The sequence below is a fragment of the Lonchura striata genome, chromosome 8 (genome assembly GCF_046129695.1).
Source record: "Lonchura striata isolate bLonStr1 chromosome 8, bLonStr1.mat, whole genome shotgun sequence".
Taxonomy (NCBI): domain Eukaryota; kingdom Metazoa; phylum Chordata; class Aves; order Passeriformes; family Estrildidae; genus Lonchura; species Lonchura striata.
The window spans coordinates 14,339,162-14,345,499 of NC_134610.1; the positions used below are offsets into that span (position 1 = coordinate 14,339,162).

The 6,338-nt window shown below is 42.6% G+C and overlaps 1 protein-coding gene across 15 annotated transcripts in view; it reads right to left on the reverse strand.

Moving 5' to 3' along the window:
* The window catches only part of BIN1 (bridging integrator 1), a 90,442-nt gene that overhangs the window by 83,076 nt on the left and 1,028 nt on the right, over nucleotides 1–6,338 (reverse strand). The window lies entirely within an intron of this gene.

Sequence of the window (6,338 nt, forward strand, 5' to 3'; positions counted from 1 at the left end):
CAAATACGATGATTGCAGAATTACCAAAAAATAAAGAATTTCAGAACAGGTTAGCAGCTTTCTGAATATGCCCATCAAATCCTTACAGAGAGGGCAGCACTTCCACATATCAAGAGATTAAATACAGCCCATGGTTTTCACAGAGGGATTAGTTGCTGTTAAGCACTGCTTTCTCTTTATTGATGAAGTTTACACTCTCCATCCTGCCTGGCAGCCTATATTAAGAACACAGAGCCACCCAGACTTCTTCTTTCTTGTAAAGAATGGGACAGAAAGAAAGGCAACACTGTCTGGCTTTCAAGACTCTCCAACAGCACTTCTGTGGAAATGCTGACTTTCAGAAACTTCAACCTCCCAGACACAGGTCTGAGTAAAGCTCACTCCAACCCAGCCTAAACAGTAGAAAATTCTATGCTGCACATATGTGCTAGCAGAGATCTGAGCAAACACAGTACCTATTTCTCATTTCATAAAGCTGCTTCACAGTGATTCTGTGAGACCTCTGTCCAGGTCTGTGAATGCCCCAAGTTCTGGGTTCCAAGTTTGACACAAAATTCAACTCCCTGCTCTGGCAAACCCTTCCTGAATGCAAGCTCCCAACATAATAAAGGGGAAACCCAGAGGAAGAAAAAAAAAAAAAAAAAAAAAAAGAGAGAGAGAAAATAAATTAAACAACTGGTACAAGTTCAGCAGGTTGAAGAATTTCTATTCCCTTCTGCTTCTTCAGATCACAAATCTAAAGAGAACTACAAATCTACAGAGAGGTACTTTCTGAGTAGCAGCTAAGAAACAAAATTATGTAAGCAAGTTGGCATGATGAAAATATAATAAAAAAAAAATAAAACAAAACAACAAAACAAAAAAAAACCACCTCATCAATCTTATTTCTGCTAACAAATACACTAAAAGTTTTTCTCCAGGAATGCAGGGCAGAACCTACCCTGCAGTACTTGCCAGCTTTGTGAAGATTAAACAGCTTCAGAGGCTAGAAAAGTGCCCAGGAGAACCTGAAAAGTCTGAGGTCCACCAGCACCTGCTGAAAAGGCACCTGACAAGATTTATTCATCCCTTGTACCACTGCCAATAGCTCAGGCAAATTTGCAGAGGTTCCTCTCTCCTGTTCTGACAGTATTAAGTACCCAACTATTACCATATTTAAAATTGATTTAGACTAGCGAGAAAATGGAAATTACTTTCTTCTCTCCCCCAACCCCTTCCTGTGAGAGATGTCCCCTTTTAGCTCAGCAGTAGGGACGCCAGCATGGTACAGGTTTGCTGGCACTCATGCATTCAATATTGCAGTTGCTGGAGAAACCCAAATATAGCCCTCAAGAGAAGGCTAAAACACAGCCTGAAGTCAGAATGGACCTTTTTGAACAATTCTACTTGCCAGCAGTGCTCCAAGGAAGCTTTATTCACATTTATATGTTCGTTCCCATCTATTGCTCTGGGGTAGAGAATGCACAGTCTCCTGGTCAACATTAATACAGTCTTACCCCTGTAATAAGCTGCTGGTTGGCACACCCTGAATGTGTCACTTAGGGGGCTGAGGTGTGGCCAGTTCAGGGTGACAGACCTGCCTGCTCTGCTTGGCAAATTGAGTCTGGCTTTGTGATCATGTCAGGTTGCCAGCACAGAACTTCTGGGAAGACAGGCTGACCCCTCTGTGTGCAGGTAGGCAGCCAGGACTGCAAGATGATCCTTGCAAAGTTGCAGAACTTGCACCACAGGCAGCTCAGGTGTCTGGTCACCATCGTAACAGCAGAAAAAAACAGCCACTCTAATACCTGTTAACCTAAGGGACCCTCTTGTCATTCCATTCTGGTTTCTAGAAGCAGAGCTTTATTATACATTTGATCCCAAGCAATAGGGTCTTGTGTCTCTGTCTCAAGAGTCACGAACCAAGGAAAACTTGTTATTCCCAAAGGCTCCAGTCCAGTTAGATGCTGAACATCTCAGGCTGCGCCCAGCCTTCCCCAATGGCTTGGCTACATTTGCTAACCACATGTGAAGAGCAATCATGATGCTGGAAAAAAACCAAACATCTGTGCCTAGAAATACAAACCTTGCCTAAGAGCATGCAGGATGGAGGGAGAGGCCAGACAAGCTTTGATGTCACCCCCTGAGAGATGAGGCCGTAATACCCTGCATGGCCTAGAGCGTCTTTAAAAGTCCACAGAGAGAAGAGATCTTCCAGATCCTGCTTTATAGACCTGATCTCACAAGAACTGCACTCAAGAGGACTGCTTGCAAGACAAGAACTTCCAGGGAATATAAAGTGACAAGGAATAGGGTTGGGCCTTTTCCAATCAGAAAATTCATCCATCCAGCCATGAGATTCTGCTTCATATAAGAAATCTGTTGCCAATAGCCAGACAGAAGGGCACCTTCAGCACAGCACTGTAAGTGCCCTGCCAATCAAACCATTCCATGGGCACAGAGACATGTGGAGCCTGGTTTCCTATTTCACCTCCTCCCTGTACCATGCAGATTATCTGATACCAGTAATACACTCTGAGCTCATACTGGAATCATCTGAACATCAGGGGCATTAATTCAGCTCTTCCTGCTGTATCCAGTGCCTGTTTTCCAGTAACCTTTAGTCATGAAGAACCTTTGAGACTCTAGCCATTCCCTAAACCCTGCATTCTTAAACCAAGCTAACAGACAAAGTAAAATGCCCTGTCTTTGTCATCTGAGGAGTACTCCAGGGAAAAAAAAAAAAAGTAAATTTTCCTGCCAGATCAGTAGGCAAACAATACTCGTAGCTCTTCAGGCTGTTTATTCTTCACTGGTACAACAAGGCAGAATGCCACCACACCATCCTACCCTATGCAAAGGCATGAAAAACCATGGAAGCTTTGCAGAGACAGAAGGATCCTGAAGGAAAACCAATAAGGAACTTCTCTCAAGTAGGTAGATGTGTTACTTCTCAATAAGAGAGTTTTCTGCATCTACCATTTTTATAAAAGGACTCCCTCCCTACTGGCAGAGTTTCTACAGAACTGGGAGCCTCTGCCAGGTGAATCCTGATAACAGCTGTATTTAAATTTGCTTTAAGGTCTTTGGGTACTGCTCATTAATATGGACTCTCACCTGCTTCAACAAGGCTGAAATTTTATTCTTGGTCTTTTCTCCTGCAATGCTCCACCTATTGGAGCTTGACTTAGAAGGAGGAAAATTGTTTTATCAGGGCAAACTCAAAATGCAAACCATGCCTCCTGCAAACCCAGTTCCACCCAAACCCCCATCTGTGAGACCAAGACTACAGCCCAGCCTCCTTGGACTGTGCAGCCAGAGGAGAGCAGAACTTTGCTCTGACAGATGGTTTAACCAGGAAAACTGCAAATACATGTGGGTAAACATCGGTGGAATTAACAAAGCCACAAACAGAAAACAGAAGTGACATTTCATGGCAACAAGGCAAGCCAGAGTCTATGACTACAGACAGCAGTCTATGCCCTAAATGTGACCCCCTAACACAAGGGAGCTTGGATTCCCAAACTAAACTTTGCCAGGTCCCACGTGGAAAACAAAGCCTTCCCCTTTGGTTAGGGGGTGCCTTGGTTTGTTGGTACATCAGAAGAAAGCCATGACAAAATACAACAGTGTTCACATCACAGAACACAGACTCCTCATTCTGCCCAGCTTTGTAACAAAAAGAGAGTGAGAGACCACCACTACTATAGGATAAGAACTTCCTACACTCAAAGTAAAAATAAGTTCATTTTTACACCTCTCAACACAAAAATGTTCCCAAGGGAAAAAAAAAAACTTTCTTTCTGATGTCAACTTTACAGTTCATCTCCTCAGACAAAGTTATCAATCTGTATGCAACTTAAATGAACAGTTGGTGCCCATGCAGCCAATAACATCTTTACATGCTGAACCTCTGCCCAACAGGCAGAAAGAAAGTAAAGAGCCCGATCCTGTGACAAGGACCCTCACTGCCAGCCAAGCTGCTAAACCTCAAGTCATTTGCTCCCCAAGCTCAGCTCCCTGCTGGAACCTCACAGAGGAGTCACCCTCACCCCAGGACAGCACCAAGTCACCAAGATGCTGTTGGAATTTGTTCAAAGCAGAAACATGCAGGTAGACACATGCAGAAACAGGACACTATTAGAAGAAAACAGAAGATTTTTAAAATTTTAAATGGTGTTAAGATAAAACACAAACTTTAACCAAAATAATGGATTACAGACAAAGAAAAAAATTTCATAGCCTCACTGGAAAAGTTTAAAAGAGCTGCAAACACTAGGTTCCCTCTAAGACACCATGACATAGGGGGAATTATATTTTTACTCATATTTAAGAGGTTTAGAATTATGAAAAGTCCAGACCTCAACATTTCAGTCTGAAAATCCTTCAGCTAAATTTAGGAGGAATAGATCAGGATTTCCAATCAAAACATCCTTATTAGTTGAAAAAGATGATATGGGTTAGAAACAGTTGCACGAGTTCCTTCTGCAAGGCGTGTGTTCCTCTGGATAGCAGCATCAACTTATTTGATACATTACTGTACAACTGGCAAGTTATTGACAAGTATTGTAATTAAGGCTACCTCTGAGTAGAGATGGAGGTTAAATGGGTGTAAAAAGCATCCCACTTGTAAAAAGCACAGACAACATCGTTTATTTCCTGTGGAATTGCTCAAGTGTCTTCCAAAAATAGCCAACAGTTTTGCTGAAAGGCTCAAACCAAATAGTACTTCTGAAGGAATATCTTACATAGTTTACATAATAGGCATCTCAGAAAGCGGGGAAAAAAGGATGTGTACAGTATTTCAGTGTGAATTCTGCACTGAACAAAAAGACATCGTTCTTTGCTTAGCACAAGGCTGAAATTCACCACGAAGAAAACTGCTGAGGTCAAAGCCTCAGGGCTCGAGCCGAGAGGGAGATATTCTCAAGGGAAGAACTTTTTTATCCTTGATCCGGATCAAAATACGACATGGAAAAGGAACATTCAGCTTGTTTAAGCCTCAAAAAGGAGAAGCTCAACCCTAGCCAAAATATATTCACAAAAATCTAACCCATTTTTAAGTTGTTATCAGATCCACCTCTGCACACTTTTGCTTACCTTTTATTATTTAACACCTCATCCTTATCTCCTGACCCTTCCTGCTAAACAGTGTCTCAGTTTATAACTAAATTCCACAAGTGTAGAGTGCCATAACCACTGGTGCTTCAACATCACTTCATATTCAGCTGTATCTCCTCACAACCTGAAAGTTAACACTAACTTATATTCCTCAGTGAAAGTCTCTCCTTTATGGGTAAAATACTGAATGCTTCACAAAAGAAGAATTGTTGCAAACAATCGTGTAGCTGTATGAAGAGGTATGTCAGATGACAAAGCAAGCAATGCCTTTTTTTTTCTTTTTCTGAGAGCCCAGAGATTTTTTGCATCAGGGTAACAACAGCTGAAGGGTCTAAAATTTGCATTAGCAAGTGCTTTGGGGTTGTTTTCCTTTCCTCCTTAGAGGAACCAAGCTGTGCTTTTCTCTTCCCAAAGAGACAACCGTTTTCAGATCGTGCAAATTTCTTTTTCCCAAAAAAATCTTTTTTTCCCAAAAAAACAACTGTTTTCAGACCGTGCAAAACTCCTGCCATACACAGCTAACTCTCGATTATTATTGTCATTCCCATGTTCCTGAGCACCACCAGGGCGTGAGCAAGGAAGTGAACTAGATCAACAGTTGACAGAAATTTGTGGAAAATCCTTCCTAGGAAAAGAACCTGTGTATATTCGATAAGAGATAGGGCAGGGCTTGGCAGGACACACTTGGTTCCAAGCTGCTAAATACAATAACTCCATCAGCAGCCCCAGGAGCTCAGGCTCTACTACCTGCCCCAATATTAACTACAAATATGGTTGCCATCTGGTGGCTAACACAGAATGAAGTTTAGCATCTGTGATGAGTTCAAGTGGACCAGACTCCCTGGCCTGTCCCCTCTGGAAGAACAGTGGGATAAAGAAAACCACAGATGTGGCCATGCTCACTCTTGTGTACAGAGTGAAGCCAGGACCTTGCTGCTGAGCTCCATACTGGATCTGGTATGATCCATACTGGATCACTGGGGTTTTTTACAAGCAGTCGGACGTGTTCAAGGGATGCTCCTAGTCTCAGCAAATGAGCTAAAAGTAGTGGATGCAGCATAGGCAACATCAAATCCAAGTGGTTTGTGCTGCCATTCTGACCCAGCAGCGTTTTTGAGCAGTGTCAGAGATCGGTACAAGGCTCAGGCTAGCACCGCATTTAATCCCAACTCTCCTAGATTAAATCTAGCTGCTAAAGATAACTCGCAGGGAACACGAGCAGCAGTGGGCAGATCTGC